The 10,347-nt window shown below is 40.9% G+C and overlaps 1 long non-coding RNA gene across 1 annotated transcript; it reads left to right on the top strand.

Moving 5' to 3' along the window:
• The first annotated feature begins 1,681 nt into the window (after positions 1-1,681).
• On the top strand, positions 1,682-8,850 carry LOC104913038. The gene is made up of 4 exons (XR_795077.2): positions 1,682-1,804; positions 4,616-4,706; positions 5,952-6,038; positions 8,716-8,850. It is a non-coding gene; the product is annotated as an uncharacterized LOC104913038 (long non-coding RNA).
• The last annotated feature ends 1,497 nt before the right edge of the window (positions 8,851-10,347 follow it).

Raw genomic sequence — 10,347 nt, 5'->3', positions numbered from 1 at the left:
GATTTGTGATTGCTGTAGACTCTGAAAGCTGTCCTGTGCTCATTCCACGGAAATTCTTAGAGACACTGCATGTTACATATGGTTAGGAAGGTCAACTTTGTAGGTGGCTTCAGAGCTGAGTGATTCTCATCAGTGCTGAAAACCAAATCAAGCAAAATCAGACACAGAACAACCAACACCAGCCTGACCACATTCAGCTACATCCCACTGATAATATCAAGTTGATAGACTTTTAGTCCTGGAATGTAAAGAACCCAACCCAAGCCAAAACAAAACTGAGAACCAACTACCACCCTAAATCTAATGAGACTTTATCTGTCTTGGTTTTTTTTTCTTCCTGGGATATAATAAATTAAACATAGTATGAAATGCAAAAAGGTTACATTGAGACATATAATATTTGAAGGTTTAATTCATTTTTCTAGTGTATAAGACACAAGGCTATTAAATTTTTAAAGCAGTGATCTCCTGAAGTCCCTACTTTATGAGGGCTTTCTTCATAAAGATAAATGGTTTCCTTGCCAAATCAAATGCAGATTTGAAACAAATTAAGTTAATGTTCAACGGTACAAGGTAGAATGGATGGGGGAACTGTTTTATTTTGCATTGTAATAACCATATACACCTAAATCAATAGCTGTGGAAAAAAAAGGCAATAATATCACGTAACTGCAGGAAATGAAATATAGTGAGATGAAGGGGGGAGCGGGTTGCAGAATGAAAGGATTTGTATTGGAATAATGACATTTCATTAAAAAGGGAAGGAGTGCTATTGAATATAAGTCCATACCAGTAAATTCTATTTCTTATAATAACACTTGAGATGAGTTAAAGTTGCCCAAGTATTGTGATAGAGCATCTCGCTGAATTCCTTTCTTATATTATGCTGTAATTTTATGTTAAAAGAAAAATTTGAAATGTTAAAGAGGCAGTGCATGTTTTCTAAAGTGCTTTCTATTCCTCCTAATGTTTCATTTAACTTGTATATTATCCTGTGCTCCTGCAGTCTGAGCAAGAGGGAGTTTATCAGTTTTGTTCTTCTGTGAGCTTCCATTAAGGAAACAAAACAAAATGTGAATTCGACACTGGTGAAAGGTGTTGATTGAGAGTGCTGGGGATTAAAGCTCTCTTGTTATCCACAGCACAGGGTTGGGCTGGTGAGTAGCAATGCCAGCAAGCACAGAGTCCAAGCTCCCTGTAACATTGAAGGGTCAGATTCTCAGGAAGTGTAAATCAACAGTAGCTATTGAAGATATAGAAGTTAATACTTCAGAATGAGACTGTCTGCAATCTTTTTTTCAAAGCATCTTGAAAAGGAATCCTGGTTCCCCCTTGGAGTCAATGGCAAAGATCCCACTCATTTCAGGAGGATAAGGATTTTGTCCTCTTGTGTCACCTCTGGAGAATTCTTCAAAGAATCACCATTTAAAATCACAGAACAGAATCATAGAATTGTGTTGGAAAGGGCTCTTAAAGACCATCTAGTCCAACTCCCTTGCAATGTACAGGGACATCAGGTTGCTCACAGCCCGGTCCAGTCTGACCTTGAATGTCTTAAGGCACAGGGCATCCACCACCTCTCTGGCAGCCTTTATTATAAATAACTTTTTCTATATATCCAATCAAAATATCTTCACTTTCAGTTTGGATCTGTTTCCCCTTGTTCTATCACAACAGACTCTAGAAGACAGGAAGCTGCTCCATGTGTTCCATGTCAGTCATTTCCCGTTTTGAGGTTGCCCATGGATGGACCAGTCCCACTGGCTGGGCAACTGAGAGATACGTGTGACTACTGGAAGTCAAGGTGAGACCATACCGTGTATGTCACCTATGTCTAGATCTAGAGGAGCTCTTTGGAGAGATAAGTTCCTTTTGGTCTTTTGCATTAACTCGGGTGTCAGTGCTGCTGAACCTCTGCTGAGTGATCATCTGGAACATCACTTGCAGTACTAAAACGAAAGGGAGACTGGCAGTGTCCTAAGGCCTTTATTTCAGTTGTACCAGCGTGGTTGGAACTTGAATGTCAGACAGCTGCCTCAGAGCTTTTCCTTGCCATTCCTGTAGTGTATGCAGGGCACATGAACTGGCCATAATCTCTTCCAGCAGTTTTTGCACTGTCTTCTTTTGCAGACAATGTCATAAAAAGCATTTAGCATAGAGCTAGACCTGTATTTGTGTAATAATGGAGACAGTTTTTGGAACTTAACTGTGACTTACTGACTTGCACACTGGTGGAAAGATTAAGAAGAGGAGTCCAAAACTAAGAGAACATGGTACCTCTTAGTGTCAATCTCGTGCCACCATATCAAGGCTTCTGTTTCTTTTGATGTGTTTCTGGCAATTATAGAAATCCAGTAATGCTTTCCTTGGATTTCCTGTTCTAATTAAATAAAATTACTTTGGTGAAAAATACACAAAAATTCCAAAAACATTTGGATAAAACTTGGCTCATTAGAAATTGTGGCACCCTGTCTGCCCATCATAGAAGAGACATTTTTGTTCAGAGCTCGTGGCTTAATTTCCTTTGAACAGACATCTGAATGATCCCCTGTGTGCAGTTAAAGGATGAAACTTTTCCCCACATACATAGCTCTGCATCGTTGTTCCCTCAATACAATTTGCATTTGTGTCATTCCTACTTATGCCCTGAGCAACCAACCAAGGAGCCATCCCTTTGTGCTGAGCCAGTGGGGGGCTTGCTTTGAATTATTTTTATACTCATAATGAGCTATGTACTTCACTTGTTGGTTCATTTGTTTTAATAGGGATGGGTCAAGCAAATTGCAGACCTCATTCAGTTTGAAGAGACTCATTGCTAAGAGCACTCTAAAATTATATATGTCTGTACCTGAGGATGTCTGAATTCCTTAGCCTGCTTCAAAACAAGATCCAAATATGAGCTCGCTGAAGCAAATCTACTTTTCAGAACTCCATATTGCGAAATCAGTACCCATCTGTATCAGCAGGAGTTAGTATCATCATATCCTGAACGATCTAGGGTTCATCTGGATTCCTACTAATGTATCTCCCTTGTGAACATTGTGAGCTACAGTTTTCATGCAAATGTATTTGTTTCAGCAATGTCGTTCATAGCCTTCTTTCATAAGTTCATCAACATGTCGACAGGACGTGGGGTGACTGATAGCATCTGAGGATCTGGCTGTCTTTGATTCAGGCCATGAGTGAAAGGGGAACTCAGTGGAATTAAATAGTCTTCTTAAATAAATTTAAAAAATGACTTTTTTTTAAAAAAAAGAAGGAAAAATAGGTAAAAAAGTATACCCACACTCTCATGTAATGTGGCACTGGGAGTTTCATTTCACAGTATGTACAGCTAATCAACCTCTGATTTGTGTATTGCTATCACATTTTCTGGTTCTGTTTCTTCTGGATAGGACACCTGGCATATGATCCTTTAAATTGCTTTTTAATTTTACTCTTCAAGAAATTAATTCTTGACATGTCCTAGAATCTGAGCTACTCTAAGCAACTGTTAGTGGATTTGTCATGTACGCTCACCAGTAAAATTCACAAGTTGTGCTGTCCTATAAATTACAAAAGTCAATTGGAGAACAGAAACGGTGCTGCATGGTTTATCTAAATAACAAGCACAGACTTAATGGTAAATATTCACCCTGAACTTTCCAAGAACATCTTGTAGCATAAAAAAATTTACTGCAGAAATTCTCAGATAGTGATTTTAGATAATCGGTAAGTGTAAGAATTTCACTATGTTGCAAGAACAGTAAAAAAAAAAGATGAAATATACTGAATAAAGATTTTATTGTGAGTTATTTGCTCAGCTCTACAGCAGCATCCATTTTTTCCCCCTATATAAAAATAATGAAGTCAATAAATGTGTTTAGGTGACCTCGGAGACTTACAAAAAGGATGTTATGAGATGGGTGAATGCTGGATACAGTATTTCATTCAGATGCTGAACAGCTGTTGCAGTAGACAATGCTGGCATCCTGTTTTTCACCATTAATGCTAACTTAAATTGCTTTTTGATTGTATATATATTCTATCATAGTGTGGGAATGTGAAAAAGACTCCTAACTTGTCTGCCGTTCTGTCTCACCTGTCTGCAGCTTTCTAATGTGGAATTAGAAATGGTGAGTCAGGAAGCTTGGTGGGCAGTGTGGGGGACTGCATCCAGCTTTGCCCAGACGCTGCTGATAAGCAGCCTGCTGGCTGCTTTTGGCCACAGCCTCTTTCTAGAGCCCATTGAGCTGATCAGTTGGCCTAGTGCAGATAGCTAGGTACAATTTCCTTGTTCCCATGCACAAAAAAAGTAAGGGAATGGCCCCTTGTGCTGTCCTTGGATGCATTCCTCCTAGGAAGTTACCTGCCTTGGTTCCTGTCTGGTCCTAAGTACTGTGTCCACAGAAATTTGAAAAGTACTTTACAAGGAGACAAACAAATTAGCACATTAGGACCAATTCTTACACAGATGTAACATTTGTGGCAGTTGTGCATTTCTCCTTTGCAGGATGATGAAAACCAGAGGAATTTTGTGTTAACAATTAACAACATCAAGAGAATTCTATGTTAGCTTGACATTTTCTCTCCATTTTCTCGGACTTCAGTATTTATTTTCTTTCCAATCCAACAGCTTTCAAGTGGAGGGGCACACCTTGTCAATTGCTGAACGACCTCCTTTGTAAATTGAGTGAGAGTGTGAGATTTGCCCTGGAGCATCTTTTGTAAGTAATTAGTGCAAATCAGTCAATAGATCTGTGTTAGCAGCACCTTAAAAATTGCACTAGTTTGGAAAATGTTGCAGTCTATTATATGTTAGCTCTTTTAAGTGCCATTGGTATAAAATTAACCATTTTTAAAAACAGATCAGTAGTACTTTTGATACAGATGGCTTTATGCATTTATGCAGCAGACTGCTGACACGGGAGGTACCTGCAGTCTTCCACTTGTTAAGTGTAAATGTACTTCTGAGGTATTTCCCCATTAACTACTTACACTGAAAAAACAAGGATATTGAATGATCCTTTTGACTTGCTAACTCTGTGGGATGTTCCAGCAGCTCCACAGATTTTCTTCACACATGTATCGTCTGTTTCGCTGAGCTACAGCAACTCAAGTGGCAAGCCAAGTGGAGGGGCTCTGATCTTATTATGAGGTGGGAGGGGAAGGGTTGAGCTGTATAAATGTGTTGGCTACCATGAGAGGTTGCTTGGGATTGAGGGATCTGTGAGTCCAAGGACCAGCTCTGATGTCCACTTTGGCATTTCAGGGTCACACATGGCTGTCAGACTCCATTGGCTCTTCATCTTCTGTTGTGCAGTTTTTCATCTGCAAAGTACAGATGCTGAATTGCTCCAACCAGCTCTTTGCCCCTCACTGAATTCTTGCTAACAGAGTCTAGTCTTTTTTCTTTTTTAATGGAGAGAGATATCATTTGAGTCCTCTGTCTTTGTCAGATTTTGTGGTTTTGCAACTTCATAGTTCTGATTCCTTTTCAAAGCAGTCTGCCTTTCAGACCCTGGGGGGATGAACTCCAGTAAGTGTGCTGACATGAGGAGTGCTCTCAAAAGCACATCTAGAGGCCTCCACTCCTTCATATTCACGTACTGGAGCCCACTTGTTTGCTGCTTGTATGAATAATTAAAAAAGAGTTTTCAGTAGTTTAGAAAATTTAATCAAAACAGGAAATAATCTCAGATCCCGAATAATACTTGTTTGAAAATTGTGACCACTGTATGTTCATCATTCTGAGATGAGTCTGGCCTGCCTTTCTAGCTGTGTGTTGAACACAAGCTGTTTAGAGGACCAAAAGACAGTTTTTTAGTTGGTTTTTTTTTTATTGTTGTTTTTTTTTTTCTTTAAGAACTGTAATTAAGCAATCATAACAGCCCTTAAAATAAATACAGCTTGCATTTACATTTTAGCATGCACTTCTGGTGTTTGTTTAATTCTTTTTCACCCATCTGCAGCAGGTGTTCGGAATTCTGCCACTGCCATGACAGGAGCCTTTGGACTGAAGCTGCCCTGGGCCTGAAGTCATCACCAGGCTGAGAGAGGTGGGTTTAAACTGAAATGCCAAACAATTGGAGAGATACAATGTTCTACCCCTCTCAGATCCAGATCTTGCAAAGCAATTAAAACTTAATTCTCATTAGAAATGGTGTACGTTCATCTCAGCTGTATAAAGTTCAGCGTTCCCCACAGTCAGAGATCTGGACTGGCTTTTCAGAGGAGCTCAGCAGGCACCAACCCTTGTTAAGAACAACAGGGTGCTGCTAAGGATTGAATGCCTTTGAACATCTGATCGTGTCGCTTTATTTATTTATGTAGATTTGTGTATGCACAGATATATACAACATGCCCAGGAACAAGCATGCACACACACATGACAGCTCTAGGGCCTGGATTTTCAAAGCATCCTAGGAGAATTCATCAAGAGATGGGTGCCTAATTAAAATTCATCTCCTTCCTGCCTTTGGCATAACTTAAACCTACAGCTAAAACCTAATACCAAAGCATGACTCAGGGGCAGCAGCATAATTCAGTAAAACCCACAAGAAGCAAGCTAGGCAAATTAGCCTTCCTTTCACCAGCCCTACAGTTCCCCATTTCTTATTTGTGAGTATGGAAGGAAAATGACAAATGAATGCCAGGCCTGTAAAATACTGCCCGTAGGTGGGAGTCTGGGGTCAGGGGCTCCCTCTGCCATGTCTGTACATAATACTCTCAGCAAAAAGAGTCTGACTGCTGTTGGGACTGCAGTATGCTGTTGCATGGGTGTGTGAAAACCATACCTGGGTTACAGAGTACTTTCAGAATCTTTGCACTGGAACTGCAAATCACAGTAGGAACAATATATTGTCTCCCTTCATTATACTGCAAAGCAACTGACAGATTCCCCAGAATCTTGTTCTTTATCTCTATTTACAAGAAGAAAATCCTGCACCCTGAACGATGATTTACCAAACTGGTAGTTTTTATAACAGAATGCAGTGCTGTTTACATTCTAGCCTTGGTCCCAGGAGGGAGGAGAGCACTCGAGCTCAATGCCTCGCATCTATTCTGTATCCAATACAGCTAACTTACAAGAGCCCACCAGAGGAGGAGATGGAATACGTTCATCAGGAAAGCTTTTACATCACCACAAATCTCAAAATCCTTGTTGCATAGGATATATTCTCAACAGGTAGTTTGGAGGAGTGTAGGAGGTGATTTTTGTTCTCTGGAGGCTGTTGCGGAGAGGCAGGGAGCTGAAGGCCCCTCTGTCCTAACTGAGCTGAGAGCCAGGCTGGTTTGCAGCCTGAGACAGAATTGCTTCTCCAGCAGCTGAACTGTAAAAGAAAGTGGCTGCAAATACGTTTTGCAGCAGGAGTGGTTCTCTGTTTCTGTTTCTCTCAGAAGAGGCTGGCAGGACAGGACCTCTGAGAGCACAGGAGAGGAGCTTTAATTCCTGTGTCTTGCTCAGATTTGATCAGAAACCAGCACTGAGTTGTTCCTCCTGAGCTGGTGTGTGGGTATGCTTGGGGCAGAAAGCTGTGCTCTGTAGTGGAGTAGGCAGGTGGCTGTGAGCCTGCTACCTCCGACCTGATGCATAGGACCCCTCGAAGGGGGTGAGAGCCCAACTCCCCATTTTGTGCTTTTGCTCCTGAGTTCTGCATGCATTTGGCTCAACCCGAGGCAATGGGCCCTGACACAGAGTAGCTCAGAGCTGCTTGGCCAAATGTTTTGTTCTCTGATTGCCAGCATCAGGCTGTAAGCTCCTTTATGGAGTCAGAAAGAATGAATCCCTTTTGCTTCCCCAAACCAGTCAGGTTTGCTGCAGTTCTCTCGCTTGTGCTTTTGGATGGTACTGACAGTGGAAAATGGATTTTTAATTAAAAAGAAAAGGTATTAACAAATACCTCACATCAAAGCAACTGATCTCTACCCTAACTAAACCAGGCTGCTTGCCCCCACCAGACTTCTGGACAAACACACTTCACCACTGTGATCTTAAGAGGCTGTAGTATCTTTCAGACAAGCTCATTCCTTAGACTTAATTAAAACCTAGTTCACTCCTTTATTCAATTTATGAGGCCTAGCCAGTAGGATTAAGCGATTACAGGCAAAAAGCCCCATTTGTGAAACACTCATAAGCTCAAGCTGCTAGACTGCTCAGTTGTACTCCATTAAATTAATAAGGAATGAATAGACTGATCCATTATGAATAAAGCTGTGGGGAGCCTCAGCATTGCCTCAGACTCTCTGCACACTCCTTAGAGAACATTTGTGCAAAATGATTATGTTCATATTCATTCAATTGGAATTCTATAAAAGTGGAATGCATAAATTACTCTAAAGATGGGGAGTTTATCTTAAACATTAACTATGTGTGTGAATTAATAAGACTATTATAAAACCATTAGCATTCAGTATATTTACCTACGTATGCTGCATACCTAAACTAAATTCAACAATTGTTCCTAATTGCTATTCTTGTTGTGTGATCAAGCTGTGGCTCATTTCCCCTTGTAGTTCTAATATTTATGAATTAGATTTTCTTTCAAAACTTCTGAATGCACCTTTCCTGCCCAGGTTTTCATTTGCTCCTAAGTTTTTCAGAATGTCATAAAACACTGGACTGGATCGTATTGATAAACAGAAGATCAACAGATGCATGTATGCACATGTGTTAAAGGACAGCATTGAATAGTGAACATACATGCTCAAAACAAAACCTTTGTCTTTTATAAGGCACCAGATGGGCAAGAAGGCTACAGCTCCTGCAGGACCCAGAAAAAATATCTGGATCCAGAGGATGAAGAATTCATCCACCAGCCTCTGTCAGGTTGTGAATGTGCAGTCTGTTTCTTCTGGAAGAGCCCCGGGTGACAGGTAAGAAAAGGAACACAAAAACACAAAACAAAAGTAGGGTGGGTTGGTTAAAAAGAAAGCACAACAGTTTTTAGGGACTAATCCAGGTGTGTGTGATGATAAGTAGGAGTGTGCTGCAGGAGGATGGAAGCACCTTTCCTGTCCAGGTTTTCATTTGCTCCTAAGTTTTCAGAATGTCATAAAACACTGGCTGAGCTGCCTGGGGGAGATGCTTTGAGCAGGTGACTTCTCCTCCTGTCCTTTTTCTCCCTTTCTGCCTTTTGAGATTTGCTCTGTTGGTGCAGGTGAAGTAGTGGATCCTGTGGGATTAGTGAGTTGATTTGCTAGGGGTCAGGCTGAAGCCAAAAGCCCTCACTGCTAGGACTGATGCAGTATGTGAAATGGCAATGAGGGATACCTAAGCATGGTATTCTTTTCAATGCTGTTCCTGAGCAGAGCAAGGAAGTTGCGTGTTAACATAGGTTAGCTAGCATATCTGACCTTCATTGTTCCCAGTGGAAGCAGTGACAATCTATTAGTCCTCCACGAGGAGTATCACTGTCTCACAGCAGCTCTGAAAATCCCCCCAGGACACTCCTGGAACAACAATAATTCAGCAAGAGTTCACACAATGTTAGAGCTCTGTGAAATGTTTGTAACAAATCTTGCCTGGATTGAGAGCGGGATGTGGTAGGAAGGGGGGGAGGGGATCTGTTTGAGAGGAGGCACAAACATTTCTAACAAGGCTGACCAGGTGGGAGTTTTGCAGCAGGAAAATTGTGCTTATATTCTTGAAATGAAATAGCCAAATTGATAAAAGAAGGCAGAAATCAGGTTTTTAGCCAAATCTTGCTTCTGAAGTAGAGCATCAACCTCAAAATCTGCATTTTAAAATGAAAGATGAAGAATTTAAGCTAGGAAACCAAAAAGGAGTCAGCTGAGCTCTCAGGAAATGGAGTGACAGAGTTTTAATACAGCTTGTAGAAAGACTATTTGAATCAAGGTATGATTGCTCTTGATACCAAAATAATACTGTGTATGGATAAGTAAACTTGTAGAAGATTTTGATACATGAAATGTCTGCTGAAATCTTTTCACCAATGTGCTTATGGAATAAAAAGGGTATGAGTAAAGAAATTCTTAGGTTGGCTACTGAGTTGCTTAGACTTTATCTTCTCATCTTCAGTTACAATATCCTTTAGAACACATTCTGTCTATTAAATATTCCTACGTCCTTTCGCCTGTAGCACGCTTGCGTTTTGCGTCCTGGCCTAAACTGGAGCACAGGCTATTAGTGCTTGCAGTGGAGAGACAGATGCCTCGATGTGGGTGTCCTGATCCAGCACTTTGGGATTAAGTAGAGATACAGCGTGGTCTGTGTTCAGGGCTAACCTCTAACTTGCTGTTTTGGAGATCTTTCGATTGGGAGGCCTATCTCAAGGCGCAGAGTTACTTGATGTCACTAGGGCCTCTGGGTGGCTTAATCCAGCCTTGATAGGATTAATAAACGAA

This window comes from Meleagris gallopavo, chromosome 13, assembly GCF_000146605.3.
Source record: "Meleagris gallopavo isolate NT-WF06-2002-E0010 breed Aviagen turkey brand Nicholas breeding stock chromosome 13, Turkey_5.1, whole genome shotgun sequence".
Classification (NCBI taxonomy): domain Eukaryota; kingdom Metazoa; phylum Chordata; class Aves; order Galliformes; family Phasianidae; genus Meleagris; species Meleagris gallopavo.
The sequence above is the reverse complement of the archived record's forward strand: the minus strand, read 5'-3'. Positions and strand labels throughout refer to the sequence as shown.